The sequence below is a fragment of the Engraulis encrasicolus genome, chromosome 3 (genome assembly GCF_034702125.1).
Source record: "Engraulis encrasicolus isolate BLACKSEA-1 chromosome 3, IST_EnEncr_1.0, whole genome shotgun sequence".
NCBI classification, from domain to species: domain Eukaryota; kingdom Metazoa; phylum Chordata; class Actinopteri; order Clupeiformes; family Engraulidae; genus Engraulis; species Engraulis encrasicolus.
In genome coordinates, this window is record NC_085859.1 from 54,740,623 (window position 1) to 54,760,502 (window position 19,880).

The window sequence follows — 19,880 nt, forward strand, 5'->3', positions numbered from 1 at the left end:
ATTCCAAACAGACGGATAGGCGACAACTCTTTTGGAGATGGCTGTAGAGTAAGCTGAAACTTCTGGTATACTTTCTTTTCCAAAAATAAATTGGTCTTGATTGATGGAGTTTGTTTTGCCCATTTTGTAGTGAAAACGCAATTACCCTCTCGTGTGTCCAGTGTGTTCATTCACGAGTGTTTTTCTGAGATATGGGAGTCCCTATCTAGAGAAAGTAGAGATAAACAAATGTGTATCTTATGTTACTTTGTTCTTTGCTAGTTCTGTAGACTCACAGTCCTCTGAGAGGACATGAAGTGATGGTCCTTTAATGTCATTAAGATGTCTCGTTTATTTTTTTTGGGTCGAAACTGCAGATTTTTCATGACACATCTTCACTCTCTTACGACTGTTTGCTGCCTTGGTCTGATAGTTTTGAACTGGCATTAGTCTCTCTCTCTCTCTCTCTCTCTCTCTCTCTCTCTCTCTCTCTCTCTCTCTCTCTCTCTCTCTCTCTCTCTCTCTCTCTCTCATTTAATGAATGTCATTTCCATTATGTAAGCTCCTCTGAGAGAATTTCAGAGAAAAATATGGACAGCTTCAAGCCACTGGATTTCTTACATTTTTTTCACATTACAATTTCCACCCCCAGTGACCACTCACAGTCTTACTATTTGCATAGTCACCATGAACAGTAAATAACTGATGAACAAATATTGGAGAACTTTATTACCCTTCATGCTTGACCTTTAACTTTCTCATTTCCACAAATGATGCAGCATCTTCGACAACTCCTGACAGTCATGGAAAACACAATGACGGATAGACTAGTCATAACACATTCGTCCTTGTATATCTTATTATCTTTCGCGCTGCTGTTCATGAGTGCTGTGTGCTGTGTGCATGTGATTTGCTCATGACATGACGCTGGAATATTTGATTTTAGCAATCAGTCTGAAATCTGCAAATATTTTTATTCAGTATACACACACAAACCCGACATTGCTTTTAAGTTTGATGTTGAAATGCATTTTGAATCATAGACCACTGTGCTATCCAACTCCCATTCTAATACGGCCCATTAATATGTGTAAGGTCGGTCTGGGCTGCCAGTGGCAGAATTCTCCATTGACAGAAATTCGTGCCTTCTTCTCAGTCCAAGTTTTTAAAGAGATGTGGTGTCCAGCATCTTTCAGTGGACATTAATTCTGCCGCTTTACCGCTCTGTCATGGTGTGACCTGCTTTCCCAGGCTGTTTCACCCCTTGGATGAGATGATGGTGGGTGGCTCACTCTGAGTCCCTGCACACTTAGTAGCTTAACTAGCGTGACATTGTGCTCTCAGTGACTGCTGGTACACTGTAACATCATGACATACACTCAGACAGAAAGTTTGGGTATTTTAGCGTAATGACAGGATTTTCATCTGAACACACATATAAAAAAAAGTTATAGCACAGATGACTGCACACACACACACACACACACACACACACACACACACACACACACACACACACACACACACACACACACACACACACACACACACACACACACACACACACACAGACAAAGTTCTCATCTCTGGAAACATTGGAGGTGAAGAATCTGCAGAAGTATCAGTGTTGTCATTGAGCAGTAACAGCAGTGACCTTTGCCTTAACTTTTCCCTTGCATCACCTCGATCAATTTGTTTACATATGCCTACTGTATGTCCTTCGCATCACACTTCCCAACTATCTTACACAGTGGATAAGGAGTAAGGCCAAGCTATACAGTAAGACAGCATCAGAGGAACATCTGAGGATCCTCCCACACACCGCATGAGGCCAATACACTCAATGCCAGAGCAGCAAACAACCTTGCATGTGAAATTCATACAAATTCATCTGACCGACATCACAGAGCCAAAGTTCATGGTCTCAATCTTTCACCGGCAGTGTTTCGTAAATGAATACTGTCCATACTGCTAGAAGATGTTCATCTGAATTCTCTCATAGTCCTTCTCACATTTTGTCAAAGCTGGATTGAGTACAAAGAGGCTACTAATACACAGTAGACGTAAACTGATATGTTCAATCTTGCCATTCTGATTGTAGCCTATGCTGTACGTATATCTAGGGCACCACCACTAACCTTAAGTGCTATGAACGTCCAAAGTGTCTTAAGATGTTGATGTCAGGAGGGCTTACTCATCACGCACCTGTGACTGCCCTTGTCATCACACGCGTGCCAACTCCACAATATATTATTGATTTTTGAGCACATTATTGCGCATCCATGGAGGCTTTTGGTCCCGTGGAACAATTCTAATAATTGCCTGTTGGTTTACTAACCCATCAAAATCCATTCTAATGTGTCTGCATGCGTGTCCTTTCATTTGGAGAGAGCGTTTGACCATGCTGTCTGATTTTGACAGCGAACACAGCTTGGCACAAATCCCTAAAATAAAATTGTTTACTAAAAAGGTGTACTACAAGGCTATAATGTTTGCAAGCCCGGAGAGACTGGATATATTGTGCGTTTCCTGCGTTTAACCAGACATCTTTACATAGGGTCGCGATCGGACGGGATTAGTATTACCTAGGGTAATTCTCCGGGACCGTTTTACAGGAGGTAAAACTCGCGGTGACGTTTACCCGACATACTCCGCTATCTTTACCAGACTGGCGCGTTCGGACGGGATTAAATTTCCCGGTTATTATTACTTTACCCCAGGTCCTCCCATTAAACTAGTCCCGTCGGAATAGGGCTTAGGAGTACATTATCTTCTGAGTGTGTGTCAGTGACTTCTATGTGTACTCTTCTCATAGTTGTTTTTTTGCTTTCACAGAACCATTTACACTGATATTCCAGTGTATTGTCATGTTATTGTCATGAGCTCGCTCCTTGGCATCCTTCTTTGAGCTCTTGGCTCTTGTCTCTCTCTGTCTCTGTCTCTGTCTCTCGCTCTCTCTCTCTCTCTCTCTGACCCCGTCTCTCTCTCTTGCTCTCTCTCTCTCTCTCCCTCTCTCTCTGACCCCGTCTCTCTCTCTTGCTCTCTCTCTCTCTCTCTCTCTCTCTCTCTCTCTCTCTCTCTCTCTCTCTCTCTCTCTCTCTCTCTCTCTCTCTCTCTCTCTTTCTGACCCTCTCTGTGTCTCTGTCTCTCTGTGTCTGTCTCTCTCTGCCTTGCTCTCTCGCTCTCTGTCTGTCTCTCTCTCTGTCTCTCTCTCTCTCTCTGCCCGTCTGCCTTGCTCTCTCTGCCTGCCTGTCTTGTTCTCTCTCTCTCTCTCTCTCTCTCTCTCTCTCTCTCTCTCTCTCTCTCTCTCTCTCTCTCTCTCTGTCAGTCTGGTCTGTCTCTGTCTGTCGTTTTGTGTGTCTGTCTATCTGGTTGTCTCTGTCTACCTGATTCCCTCTACCTGTTAACTACCTTAATTACTTTCTATCATCTGCCACTCTACTCTCTGTTCTTTCTCTGCTCTGTCTGATTGTCCTCACCTGTCTCTACTCATTGTGTCTCGTTAACCTCCCAGCTGTATCCCATCTCCCTCGTGATTCCTCTGTGTATATCTAGTCCTGTCTTTGTGTTTGTCCTTGTCGGATCGTCTGCAAACCTTGCATGTTTCGTGTTTGTCTTTGTATCTGTCCACCTGAACCCCCTGTCTGTATTTCCGACCTTGAACCTATTCCCGTACCCGCACCTGTACCTGCGCTTCCTCCTGGACCCGGACCCGAACCTGATCTGCTGGACCTCCTGATCTTGACTCGGACCTGTCTACAACTCCTCTGATCTCCTGCCCCGGTAATTTTGACCTGTCTTCCGCTTCCTACTACGATTTCTGCTCTGCCCTTGAATGCACTACTGCTTCGGTTCATCTGTCCTGTTGTGTGTGCCCGGACCCTCCACCATCACCTAGAAGAGGTGCCGCTCAACCACTGGGGGACACGCACACACAGGCTCACGGACTTCATTCCCAACTTCCCTTTCCCTGTTCCTCAATAAAACTGTTGAACGTGACTCATTTGGGTCCTCGTCTGTCCTGGTTCATGACAGTTATTGCGTTATTTACAGGTTATGTTGTTGACATTTACTTGTTGGAAACTGTTACAACAACAACTCTGAAAACAACTATTCATATTTTGTAACCCTATATAGCTGCCGTAATATCACTCCAAATGACTTAAAAACCTGCCAGTCATGAAACACCCCATATCCTATAATCTTCACCTCTGGGCCTCAACCTGTCTAGACTGTAGTGGATAATTTTGCTTTTCTCATTATTGCCTGGATCCAGCAGCTGACGTATAAAGTTCCAGCTATAGACCTACTTAAACTGCTGAAGCAGTCTGGTAGAGTGGTTGGGCATTTTGCACACAATTAAACGGTGTCAGTCATCCGTTATTTTTTTGTGGTGAAGATTGTCAGTCAAGACTTGGTCTGTTGTTTGGTATCTACTCGACTTAGGTGACAGGCTGCAATTGTTGCAGTACATACAAACATAATTGAATGTAAACATACATGTATGAAGGCAAACATACATGGAATTTTCCGTATATGCAAATCACAGAATTGTTGTCCTCCATAGAGAGACTGTGCAAAACCATAATCATGCATGGTCACATGCGCACACACACTCAGACACACACACACACTCACTGGAGAGTTATATATGACAAATAATGTGTCAAATGTTTTAAAAGCAAACAAAAACATTTCACCCTACCACCCATTATACATGAAAACACACATAGGCTTACCTGTATGCAACGCACGCACGCACGCACGCACGCGCACACGCACACACACACACACACACACACACACACACACACACACACACACACACACACACACACACATCATACTCCCCATCATCTTGGGTCTTTATTCGGGCGTGAATGACTGGCCACAGTCCAAATGCAGAGTAATCAATGGCCTTTGGACCGGGAGCTTTCTCCATCGACCCTGGATGGGTATCGACCAGGACACATCCGTTTCTAAATCCCTGCACAGGGAGAGTGCCACTATGTATGGACGTTTTTGTGGAAAAAGGAAAGAAAGAAAAAAACACAGCACCTTCCAGGTCCACATTGTCTGAATATCAGTGCGTGGCGTAGTTTGTGTGTATGGCATATGAACACATTTAAAAAAGGAATGCATGAAAAACTATAAAGTGTTGAAAAATTATGCATGTTCAGATTTAGCAAACTTTTCTGTCCCCACAATTCTGACATTGCACCTGTATCAATGAATCGGGATGGGAAAGAGACAGGGAGAGGCAGAGACATACAGGGTGTTGCCGGTGATACGTATTTTACTTTGTTTTACTGATTTATAGCGTTGAAGGTTTACCGGTCACACACCACACACTCCACTCACCATTCCACCCACTGTCCCACCCAACCTACGTCATGTGTGGACACACACAGTCACGTACACACACACACACACGCACACACATACACACACACACACACGTGCACACATACCATGTAAATGAGTCATCCAGCAGCCATCCATCTGCTGTGTGTGTGTGTGTGTGCGTGCGTGCGTGCGTGCGTGCGTGTGCGTGTGCGTGTGTGTGTGTGTGTGTGTGTGTGTGTGTGTGTGTGTGTGTGTGTGTGTGTGTGACCTGTAACAGGTGCTTACGGAGAGGAAAACAATCCCATTGCACTGCAGCACAGGCTCAACAACTGGCATAGCCAAGGTGCGTGTGTGTGTGTATGTGTGTGTAGTGTGCTGTGATTTCCAGTGCGGTGTATTCAGTATAGTGGCCTTTAATTATTTAGCAACACTGGGATGAACTACAGCAGCAGAGAAAAGAGTGTATATGAGAACAAACCACAATGACAAGGAAACAAGGCACACACACACACACAGACTCACATACAAACAGACACAGGCACACACACACATATTCACACACACAAAGATACATGTATATTAACATGCAAGTATCCCCCCCCACGCATACACACACACGAGCGCACGCGCGCACACACACACACACACACACAGTTTACTTCTTTATTTGGATTGACAGATAGACATTTATCATAGCACAAGCCAAATTTTATAGGAGTTTACACAAAACTAAAAGAAACTGCGCACTGAGTGTCTTAAGGATACATGTGGCACCTCCGTCTCCAGATGAAGAGGCTCCCGATTATGCTGGATACTGAGCAGAATTTGGTCAATCTTTTTGCCTGTTGTTTAGGGAGTCCACAGATCTGTAAGCCACGCACACACATTTTATGTACATGGCCTAAACTGCCAAAGATTAATGTTATGGTTTTACAGGAATAGCCACAGTTGTTTAATGCGTTACACAATGGTTGGTATTTCAATATTTTGGAGGAAAAGCACGTTTCCATGTAGCTGTCAAAACAACAACCAATTTCTACCAGAATAATGGATTTATCCTGTTCACTGACTAATGTCAGATCAGGTATATTGGGTGAATGATTGATGACATCCCCCAATGTATCACACTGATCATTTGTTAGGGAAAACCAGTCCACTGCAACACGTCCAGAATGGATTGAAGGGAAGTTGTTTGCATTGCGCAGTTCTTTTAAGGTCAGCGCTACAATGCGGTCGTGCCGTGCGATGTATAGTTCTTTGTAAGCGGGGCAGCTGTTTAATATATGCGCCATGGTTTCTCTTTGCTGGTCCTGGTGTAGCATACAGAATGGTTCGTGCTGGGTTGGATACCACGTGGCCAAGTTCGCTTTTGTTGGTAGCACTTGAAACCGGGATTTGATGGTGAATTTATGTATGTCGTCGTGCAGAGATGTGTTGCGTAGAGCAGCGTGGGATGCGTTGTGGTCGGCGTCAGGTAGACAGGCTAATTTTCCCTGAAGGCGTAGCGCTGTCCAGTGCTGAACTGCGTGTGTTTGGAAATGTTTCAGTGTTGTGGTTCTGCAGTTTTGTGGAGTGAGACGTTGTGTTGTATTGTCGTTAAGTGTTATTGTTGCTTCAACAGAAATGGCTGGGTCTGTGACTATGTTGTTGTATTCCAAACTGATAGACTGCCCCGATGCATGTTTCCATCGCAAATGTACATTTGCTCGGTTGCAGATGTCGTTGAGGTCAAGCCAGTCGGAGCGCACACCAAAGCCAGCTGCATTTGTGTTGAGCTTTCCGTTGGGGTTTCTTCTGAATCCAAGGAAGTTATCCTCCTCTGTGCTTGCAAAGGGGACTTTCCGCCTCTTGAGGTGAATGAGTAGGGATCCTCGTGCCAGTTCGCGCACGGTTGGGTCGTCGTTATTGAGCATGTTGATGAGATGGCTGAGTCTGGTTGCAATGTACACCCATTCTATGTGAGGGATCCCCAACCCTCCTTCTCCCGTTCGATGATGCAACACGTCTCTTGTTGAATGCGAGTTCAAGCCGAACCAGCGCCTTACTAATGCCACAGTCTTATCATTTAATTCCATTAGGACACACCTGGGTATGTGTATGTTGGCGAAGAGATGCTGCACTTTAGAGAGAGCGATTACTCTAATAGCCTCTATTTTCATTACTATGGGCAGTGGAGAAGAGTCTGTCATTTCCAATCTGGTGCCGTAATCATGTTTTAGTTCTTGCAATTGTTCTTGCCATTCGCCTGCGATGTTGAAGCTGTGCCCAAGGTAACGGTATGTTTCATGGCGCGAATATACTTTAATTGCATTGTCCATGATGGAAAAGCAGGGTGGCTTGTCTCCTTTGGCGTGATACCACCTGTTGCCCCCACTTCGCCTTTCGTAGAATGTAGCGCATTTCGTGCTTTTTACCTCTAGTCCAGACCAGCCAAGGAACCTGTCCGTATAGGAGAGCATAGTTGTAATTACTCTCTCCTCTCTTGATGCTATTTGAACGTCGTCGGCGTAGGCCTGCACAGGGTTTGGCGATATGATGTTACTGGGAGCACAGAGGCATATCCACTTGATCCAGTGATTTAGCGCAAGGATGAAGTTTATTGCGCTCCATGGACAGCCTGTTTTAATGCCCCTCTTCAATGCAATTGCGTTGGTGGTGTTATTTCCACAAATTACTTGGAAGAACGAGTCTCTGTAAATATCCTTGATAATATTGATGAAAGGTGCAGGCATGTTAATTTCTTTAAGGGTTTCCATCATAACTGTATGGGGCAATGAGCCAAATGCGTCACGAAAGTCTAAAAATACTACATAAAGGCGATCTGAATCGTATTTGAAGTCATCTATTGCTGTTTTCAGGCAGAATACATGCTCATTCATGCCTTGACGATTTATATAGGCCCTAGGCTTTTTGCTTGTCTGAAAGGATGCCGTTTCGGTTAGCCATGGGAGGATGCGGTTCAGGATGCATTTCATAAACACTTTGTACACCGTGGGAAGTAGAGAGATATCTCTCCACGTCGTCGGGTCATTTGGTATATTGTCTTTCTTAGGGATTCGATGTATAAGGGCTCCTTTCCATGTAAACGGGATTTTCTCGTTGATCATGCATATATTAAATATCTGCGTCAGTAGGGAACATGTCCATGATTTCGTGCGTTTCAGCATCTCACACACACACACACACACACACACACACACACACTGCAGATGATCCAGAGAGCCACAGTCTGCAGCTGCATTCACATGTACAGTATGTGATTATGTGTCTCTGCATCCGTCCGTGCGTGTACATGTGTGCACTTTACATTTCACTTCACACGTATAGACACCAAAGGAGTGTGTGTGTGTGTGTGTGTGTGTGTGTGTGCGCGCGTGCGTGTGTCTGTGTATGTAGTATAAAAAGATTGCCGATGTGTATGCTTGTGTGTTTTTGTGTGGGTGGATGGATGGGTGTGTCTGTGTGCATATGCGTGTGTACATGTGTGTTTGTATGTGTGTGTGTGTGGGTGTGTGTGCTTGTGCATGCACGTATCTGCTCAAACCATGTGTATCATCCATTCACCCATGTTTGTTTCGTTTCTCATTTTCCATTCAAAATGCCCAAACCATATCACATCATGTCTGCTGGTGCAAATGCATTACACAGCTGGGACACAGTAGATAAAAGCTTACATGGGCTTTTAACCTCAGAAAGAAATGAATCTGAGTTTGTGAGGCTGTGTCCTTTCATATCCTCATCCTCCTTTTCTTCTTTCCTCGCTCTCATTCCCCTCTCTTTCTCATGCTTTCCCCATCTCCCGCTTCTTCTATTGTCACTTCCTCTCTCATCTCTCTTTCAGTCTCTTTCTGCCCCTCCCTTCTAATGCTGCCCTAACCCCCTTCTCTCTGTCTCTCCTCCTCCTGAAAGGTGACCTGTGTAGGATTTTGGCCAGTATAGGTATCGCTCCTGTGCTGCTCATTGAAACTGCCTTTTCATGAATATTTTTACTAAGAATGCAACCAATAAGTCCTAGCATGACCCTTAAAGATGGCCTCTCAACGTCATTTAATTAATATTGCCGTGTTCCCCATTGTTATTGAATGTGTTACGCGTTGGTCCTGTTTTAAAAAACGTTCTGGTTGCTTTGTTTCAAGACGTTTTTGCAAGCTGGCAAGGTGGCTTGTGGAGAAACGAGAGAGTGTTCCGTGTTTCTCGTGGAAATGCGTCTCTGATTGGCTCACTCCTCCTGCTCTCGAAGAAACGCGTCTCTGATTGGCTCAGTCCTCCAGTTCTTGGAGAGAATGTAATGGGAAACAGAGTCGCCACTTCCCCGGGTGGTACTGCACTATAGGGGCGCCAGCGGAGGCGTGCAGGCTCCATTCAGGGCTGTGCTCTTTCGACAGCGACCCCTAGGCTTGCTGCAGGCACGGAGCAACCAGAGTGAGCTGGCTTTATGTATGAGGCTTTGTGCTGTGTGTGTACCTGAGAGTAGCAACCAGCTGATAGCTAAGCTAAGCTATGTTTCGGGCCACCAGACGTTGCTTGTTTTGAAAACAAGCAGAAAAAAATTACTCAACATGTTTTTAGATAAATGGGTCGATATAAACCTTTGTGGGCAACGCCTTCTTTCGACGTGACGAAACACAGAAAGGCTTTCGTGATTCGCTCGTTTCTCTGCATTATTTATGTAAATTGGGAAACACCGGGAAACACAGCCAGGAGAGTTGACGCACCGCTATGAGAGCCTTGCAAGTGAGTTTAATTTGGGGTGACCGTCCGATCTTCGAAAGGAGTGAGTAAAACTGAGTTTTATCGGAAGTTGGCCTTTAAAATAGCTTAAAATGACTATTTCTGGAAATTCAAAATGGTGGACATGGCGAGGATTCACTTTTTCCTGTATGAAAAGTGCAATTTTCCCACTCATACTGTACCACAACCATCAAATTGTAAATGTTCATTGTATCACGAAAGTGAATACACCCCTCACAGTTTTGCAGATTTTTGAGTATACAGTATCTTTTCATAGGAAAGCATTACAGAAATTTCACTTTGACACAATGATTAGTGACCTTTTAACAACATATTTAACAAAAGTGAGTACACCCCATATTAAAATCCGGTAGAGAAGTGGCTGTGTTGGCTCGAATCGTCTCAAATTGAAACGAAATGAAAAGGGATGAAAAGGGAGGTCATCAGTGTGCGTTTCAACCTTTCTTTGTATTGAACTTTTACATTTTGAGTCTGCATCTGGCTTAAATAGATTGGTGTGAGATTTGAATGCAATCCTATGGAGAATATCACGATCTGCTTCAGTAGTCACAGTGCATGATGATATGAGTGATTCTCCGATTCGACTACGCTTTTAAGTCCGTGGATTTTATTTGCCAATTCCACTAACTATTAACTGCATCCAATGATGTTTTGGACATTAGAAAACATTTATCTTTCATATAATACAGAAAGTGTAGACATGGCATTATTTCCCTCAGCAAGAATGAATATTTAATACTGGTTTTGGGCGTTTTCATGCCGTCCTGTTTTCCAAATGTCTTCATATTAGCATGTAAAGAAACTTGTTTTGCCCAAGACGATTGCAAATGTTGATTCACAGTAATCATCACAATATGACAAAACTGTCAGAAAGACCACTGTCCTTTCCATTATACATGAAGTTTGCCATTTTGTCTGTGTCCACGAAAACTGTGTTAACCGTGTCACGGTCTGAGAGCCCCTCCATAAATCAGTAGGCCTAATGGTTTGGTCTTAGGCCATACGAATAACATCACGTGATGTCATAACCTCTTTGGCAGGATATGGGAAGACTTTTTGGTAAGTTTTGAGCTCCATCCTTCCATAATTTAATCCATTCTTTTTCATGTTCTCATAGCGGGAACATTGCCTGTCAACTTAGTTATCAACATATTCATAAGAATCTGAATTAGAAATCACATGTAGAAAAACACAGATAAAGCATACAGATACATTAATTGATTAAGGTGTTGTGGTGGAACTTCTGAGGTCCTCAGTTAGCACAACACCATAAAAATGGCTGAAATGTCAACCGTGTTATCGTCAATGGTGTTACAATTAGCTATGACAGTCAGGGTTGCCAGATGAGGGTGATGATTTCCAGCCCAAAAAAATTTCAAAACCCGCCTAGAAGCACAAAATCCCGCCCAATTCTATTGATTTCTATGGCAAAAAGTGGGCGGGTTTTTCTGATAAATGCCATTTTTACCCGCACACGGCCATCCTAAGCAGCCCAATTGGGCGGGAACCAGCCCAATCTGGCAACACTGATGACACTGGAGGAGGAGTATGTTTTTGCAAATTTATCTCCATATTGACAGACAAATAAACAAAATAATTTGTTTTCTATGTAGATGGTTTCGTCTGCTCTGTTTTTTTTTCCCTAAAAAAGTGCCGACTTGTTCCCCTGCACTGTTGGCCGTAACACAGTTGAATAACCCAGTTGACTGTTTTGAAAGTGTTTTTCAGCTATTGATCCCTTATGTGTTGGAAAAATCCTATGAACAGACACAAGGGATTATCTCTGGAGAAGGAAGGCTTGTGTAAGGAGGGTGACTAAATTCAAATCAGATGTTAGAGGGATTTATAATGAAAAATGTGTCAGTCTGTATCACAGTGAATCAAAAAATCCTACTTATGAAGCTCAACAATCACATTTTCTATATCAGTTGCACAGATTAATGATTTAATGAATTATTAAGGGACATAAGCACTTTCAAACGTATGTCGTTTCAACTCTGAAGTATTTTTATATATGTTTGAAATGACATAGTATTTGTCCATAACACTGTTGACAAAATAATCAAGCAAAATTTTGCTTTCATTAGAGTATTTATCAAATGATTTAAGATTAAGCTTGGCAAATTTTTTTGTTTGGAAACTTAAATATATACACTATGTAAACATCTAGGTCATTTAGTTGAAAAAAATACTGATAATTGACACTTTGCTTTTGCCAAAAGTGTAGGGGAATCGTAGAATTTCTTTTAGGTGTATTTCAGATTGCCAATGTTGACGGCATTCATGCATCCCCAAACCATGACACACACACACACATACACACAGACACAGTAACACACACACACACACACACACACACACACACACACACACACACACACACACACACACACACACACACACACACACACACACACACAAATGAGTACACCCACACAGAGATACCTTCACAACACATGCTTGCACTTAACCACAGACACCCACGCATGGCCATATAAGCACACGTATAATATTACATACATGCACAGCACGTACACATGCATGCACACACGCACACTATCTCTATCTCTCTCTCTCTGTCTCTCTCTCTCTTTCTTTCACACACACACACACACACACACACACACACACACACACACACACACACACACACACACACACACACACACACACACACACACACGCACGCACGCATACACACACATAGAGTAACAAACGCAGCAGACAAACACACAGGCACATGCACACACGCGCACACACACACACTCACACTCTCTCTCTCTCTCTCTCTCTCTCTCTCTCTCTCTCTCTCTCTCTCTCACACACACACACACACACACACACACACACACACACTCTCTCTCACACTCACACACACACACACACACACACACACACACACACACACACACACACACACACACACACACACACACACACACACACAGAGAGAGACACAGTGTTCGTTGCACAGTAGCATACGCAGAAGACACACACAGGCACAGGGTCGTAACCAGACAAATACCAAGGTCAAATACTGCATGCTGTATTGCATACTGTACATTTAGAATGCTGCAAACACTTAAGTCAAAATCTTACGTTTGTTTTCATTAGTCACTGCCTTGAGCATAAATGGGGGTGGCATATACAGAATTTATCATTGTCGATCATTTATCGATTTTTATCATAGATAAATGTTACATTACTGAAAAAAAGTACAGAGGACATAACCTCTGTGTCCTCAATGGTACAGTAGTAACGGCCATGCACAGGCACATACGCACACACAGCAACACACATATTGTATACATGCAATCTCATGAATGCAGGCACGTACCCATACATGAATGCATTAAGCACACACAAGAACACACATGCACACGTAAACATATGCACACATGCGAACATGCAGTTTTCTTAGGTCCCAGTTGAAAAAAGTTGGGGAACCACTGCTATGAATATCAATTCAACTTCATTTTTTTTTTTTTCTATGTCTTACTTTATCCAGTGCTTTAGGAGTGCACATGGGCACAGAGGACTCATCGTTTAACCCAATCCAAGCCCACAAATTCCTAGCAGGTGGTGGTTGTTGAAATAAAAGACCTTTGGTGTACAGCTCATCAATCTACTGTATGGTCTCACCCGTCTACACCAGCCAGACTTCCCACTGGTTATGCTGGTCATGTGAACAGAAGTGTATGTCTGCTGCCTGCTGTGTGTTACATAAGCCACACATACTCAACCATTTCTCCAGGGAGGGCTGTGCCATTTATTCACTTTTATCTGGATGGAGCGCCAAATGGCAGCGTTTTAAAATGAATATTTCAGTTTCATTTGTGTGCCACTTTTAATTAGCCTTGTGATCATCCTCTGAATGGTTAAGCAGCTTCATTTCCATTCTTCGCCCCATGCCTGCCTCTTCTGACTCTTGAGCTTACGTCAAACTGGAATCGTAAAGATACGAGGTGTAATGCATTGCACATTTTCTGTTGTCATATTTTCCCAATATGAAATGTTGTTAATGTCCTTATTTTTTCATCGGCAGCAGAGCTATTTCAAATTTGTTTTGATATTGATTGATAAATAAGGTATATATAGGCCTACCAAGACTTGATCTTTCAATAGTAGTGATTGAATGTGTTACAGTTTATTCTTTAGTCATAGGCACCGTGCATGTTCCGGTACGTGGCCTGCAATGAAAACTATGCGGCCTGCTACATTTGAAACGGGTTTGGCCAGAATAAAAAAATTATAAATGCACGTCAGGCCACCGGGCAAATGCCCGGTATTCCCTATGGCCAGTCCAGCGGTGCACGTGCAGTCAAGGGAAAATGTGTTACACTGTAGGGCCCAAAACACGATTTCACGAGTTCTTGTCAACATGCTGCAAATTGGATTCGAACCCGCGTGGCTTGCGTCTTCCCATTGATAGACAAGCGTAAATACCACTAGGCTATGAAATTAAATTCACATCTAAATTTTTTGAGCACTTGACCCTTAAACCAGTGAATTTTCCGGGAGTAACCAATACTTTCTAATCCAAATATTTCACAAATTTAAAAAAAGTATATTATTAGTGTGGGATTCATCAGATTCCAAGGATATGACTTTTTTTTTCACAAACAAATGACATGACGCGAATTTGCGTTCTGAACACTCTCGCAGCTGTATCATGACTTTGTGTGCATGTTGATTGATTTTTAGTGCTTTTGCACCACAGGATTAAAAGATATTGACACATTTGTGGTGAAATATGTACTAGAAGTTAAGCTAATGGGTGGAGTCACACTCTGAAGTAGACTAGTGCTGTGTGTTACTTGGGGTGGCTGAGGTGATGTCAGGACTCAATGGATCTACTCCAGCTGTACTTCAACTTCACTGTCGAGATACGGATAGGAGGCGCCTCACTTTCAAAGTCACCACTACTTTAGAGTGCACATTACTCCAAGCAGTATTTTCTTTGTTTGCTAACATTCGAGACACAAGAGTTAGCAACTTTTTTAGTATCCACTCTATAACGTTGCTAAGAAATTAGCTACTTCCCAATTGAGAAATGAAGCCCTGGTTTGAAACTAACTTTTTCCTCGTCTTCATTAATTACTCTTATAGCAGAGGTGAAAAAGCTTTCTCTGAAACAATTTGTTTTACAGGCGGGTTGGCTGTATCTACACTATAGTATTACACCGCTATGACAGTGAACAAGGCCTTTAGTAATACATTACGACTTGGTAATTGACATTCTCGTTACAGTACATGTGTAACAGGGGTCGTGTCTTACGTACAGGAGTGTGTATAAAATCAGTACAAAACTTGGACGCAAAAATATCCTGAAAAAAAGGGACATGTACCGTAGACTTAATAATAAGCTAGAAATTTGTTCTTGAAATAGAGTTTGAAATTCCATGTGTGCAGTGTGCTGTTTCAATGGGTTTTTTTTGGCACACCCAGGAAAACGGGAGTGAGTGTTTTCAGATAACAACTAGGGAAATGTTAATGTCAGAATTTTCTGTGTGTGCTCACTATGGTCAATGTCAGGCGTAGCATACTTGCGGAAAAATAAATTTCCTGTAAGTTAACCCATCACGTCTAAATAAATGTCAAGACCAGCCAGAAAAAGACATTAGTTTCCCTAGATACCCCACATCTATAGCAAGTCTCTCTCTCTCTCTCTCTCTCTCTCTCTCTCTCTCTCTCTCTCTCTCTCTCTCTCTCACACACACACGCACACACAGACACACGCACACTCACACAAAGGTTAAAGATCAGCTTTTACATCAGTGGCAAATGTGGCGCTAATGGATTGTGTCTGTTCAGCTGTTACAGTACTCTCCCCCCCCCCCCCCCCAACACACACACACATACACACTTATCTCAGATCAGATCATGCTACACAGTGAGACCTTACACACTCATGGCTGCCCTGAGCTAAAAGGGTTCTGCTCCACTGAGCAGGTATTGTTTCCATAGTCTGACAGTGCAACAATAACGCACGCACACACACACACACACACACACACACACACACACACACACGGTGTCAATGTTGGCGACTTGGCGTAGTTACAGCACTTCACCATTGTAGGACAGTATGTCTCAGCATATTCGTGTCAGCAGTGGTCTGGTGAGTTTGGGTACAGCCTGCTGCGTGGCAGGTATGTGTCTCTGTGTGATGAGAGCCGGCACTTCCTGCTGCCCACTGGTCCGCCATTAGGGAAAGCCAGAGGTGAATCAGTGAGTACATCTACATACTGTAGATACCTTCAAAACACATGTTTGCAACAAAGCACTGACACCCATGCATGAACACATAAGAAGACATATAATAACTACACACACACTCTCTCTATCTCTCTCTCACACACACACCACACACACACACGCACACATATACGCACGCATGCACACACGCACGCGCGCACACACACACACACACACACACACACACACACACACACACACACACACACACACACACACACACACAGGGCCGCTGACAGGTTTGGCTGGGCCCGGGACAAAAAAATATCAATGGGCCCCCCTTCCTCCTACCCACCCTACCAAACAAAAAAACTAAAAAACCAACCACCAAACCACCATTTTTTTCAAGAGAGACCAGGTGGCCAGACTACACTTTCGGCCTGAAAGCGCACCACTCTCACGTGATATGCTATATACAGTGGTGCTCATATGTTTACATACCCCAGCAGAATATACGCTTTCTTGGCGATTTCTCACAAAATATGACGGATTACACAAAACCTTTCTTTTCACTCATTGCTAGTGACTGGCTTAACATATTTATTGGCAGTATTCTGTGTTTACTCTTTCAAAAGCATGATCACAACCCAAACTACCCAAATGACCCTGTTCAAAAGTTTACATACCCTAGTTTCTGATGCTGAGTATGGCCCTGTTTAACATCAGGGACCGCTCTAAATTGTTTGTGGTAGTTGTGGATAAGGCTCTTAATGTTCTCTGATGACAAAACAGCACATTCTTCCTGGCAGAATGGTTGTTTCCTATAATACCTTTGGGTGTCTTGCTGGAACCTCACATTTGAGGTTTCCCCTGAGTGGCTCAATGATGTTGAGATCAGAAGAGTGAGACGGTCGCACAAAAACTTCATTTTACTCTTTCTGAAGCTAATGACGGGTTGATTTGGCTTTCTGTGCTGAAATATTGTCATGTTGGCATGTCCAAACAATGGACCATGTGCAGATTCAAGGCTGATGAGTGCCAAGTTTCCTCCAGTATTTTTCACAGGGCAATGTATTCATCATTCTGTGAGTATGGACCAAAAGTGTAGTGCATTTGTAACTCAAATGTCCCCATGACATCAGTGGTCCATAACCATGTTTCACAGAAGGGATGGTGTAACTTTCATCATAGGCTCCGCTGACTGTTCTCCAAATGGTACTGTTAATAGTGGCTGAAAAAAGTTCCATATTGATCTCATTTTTCCAAATGACTTTGTCACATGCATTCTGATGCTTCTCACTATGCTATTTGGTGTATCATATGTAAAATAACATGTTTGCATTTTTGTAGTAATGGCTTTCTCCTGGCAACCCCCAACAGCCCATCTTTCCTCAAATGCCTCTTTCCTGTACAGTTTAAAACATTTGTTCATGTTGTCCTATATTTCACCTGAAGTTATTTTTTGGTTGTCCTATGCCTCCTGAACAATTTACCTTGCAATGATCATTGCAATGCAATGATTCCCTGGCCCATTGGCTTGATTCCAACACAAACCCCTCATATTGCATTTCTGAATTGAAATTCCAACAGTGCCAACATGACAATATTTCGACACAGAAAGTCAAATCAACCCGTCATTAGCTTCTGAAAGAATAAAATGAAGGTTTTTGAGTGACCATCTCACTCTCCTGATCTCAACATCATTGAGCCACTCAGGGGAAACCTCAAATGTGAGGTTCCAGCAAGACACCCAAAGATATTATAGGAAACAACCATTCTGCCAGGAAGAATGTGCCGTTTTGTCATCTGAGAACATTAAGAGCCTTATCTACAACTACCACAAACAATTTAGAGCGGTCCTTGATGTTTAACAGGGCCATATTCAGCATCAGAAACTAGGATATGTAAACTTTTGAACAGGGTCATTTGGGTAGTTTGGGTTGTGATCATGCTTTTGAAAGAGTAAACACAGAATATTGCTAATAAATATCTTAAGCCAGTCACTAGCAATGAGTGAAAAAAAAGGTTTTGTGTAATCCGTCATATTTTGAGAGAAATCACAGAGAAAGCGTATATTCTGCTGGGGTATGTAAACATATGAGCACCACTGTATTATTAGGCCTACCCATTACAAAAGAAATGACATTGGTAGCCTCACAAATCAATGACTCATACAATAATTCCATAGTAAATCATCTATCCATCCAATTATCCATGCATTTTTGCCAACATTTATTTAGAAATGAAACAAAATAAATAGGATTCACATCGTTAATAACACAAGTGTACGTGTAATTTACTTTAGCAATTCGAGGGCTTGCGCATCAAAACGTGCCTGACTGAATCAGCTCTAGTTTGCTAAACTGACTTCAAGTGACGTGTGATGACAGTGAACAAGTGAGCAGCACACCAAAGACGTCAGTCTCCCCACACCAGGAATAGCCAAACACAGGAACAAGTCAAGTTGCAGAAATGTATATGCAAAACGGATGTACACTGTTTCTCCCCACAAAGTTAACAGGTTGATAAAGTGTTAGCATTTGCGCTAAGTGGGATTTATACGCGCTAAGCGAAATAGTGTTGCATAATAACGCTGTTTTAAAAGTTCTCCCTTGCCCTCGCCTTGCGCGCGACGCAACTTCTCATCATGATTGGGGCTAATGTGCATATTCCTAGCTAAGGTCACAGATGGTCAGATTTGAAACACAATTTTACTAAGCTGTGGTTATAAAATGATGCGACTGTGTGACTGTTTTAAACATGAATGCTGCAGTGCAGTGCGTGTCTGTTTATGAAGGGAAACTTTTGCTTTGTTAGTGTCCTCTGCAATTGTTAGTACCTGCATCATCTGAAGAACTTTTTAGTGAAATCCTGGGGCTTCTGGTGTCTTCATCTATTTTTCTCCTATCCTTCATTTTCTGCCCTCCTGGTTTGAACGACTGCTTCTTCAGACACCTTGGCAAATTGGCACGAGCCGCGTTAAGTTGAAGCCGTTTTTTTCTTTCTCATAATGACCGACCAAACCATTTGTGCACTGGGGGTGGGGGAGGTCGGGGTTCTTGATCCTTTTTAAGGGCAGGAAAGGCAAAATATCTGCATCATTTATTTAATGTAAATATAGCGCAATCTCCCTCTCTCAAAAACCATCTTATTTTGAAATTAATTAGAACCATTAATCACAAACTTAATGAGGGCCCAGTTCTGGGCCCCCCTATCCCAGGGCCCGGGACAAAAAGCCCTTTTGTCCCCCCCTGTCGGCGGGCCTGCACACACACACACACACACACACACACACACACACACACACACACACACACACACACACACACACACACACACACACAAACACAGTGCCAGCGGTCATACTCAATAGAGCTATCTGAGTTTGTTTAGGCCAGGGATTCCCAAACTTTCCCCCCTGTGCACACCCTTGTACATTTCAATGTGATTTGCGCACCCCCTAAGCGAATGTGTTGGTGTGCTGATGGCCACTAAGGTATGGTTTCACTGCACAAATCATCACAAATTATGCAAAGTCATTTGTGGTAGCCTCATTTCCAATAGAATTGATGTTTCTACAAGCACACAATTCACCATACAATTAA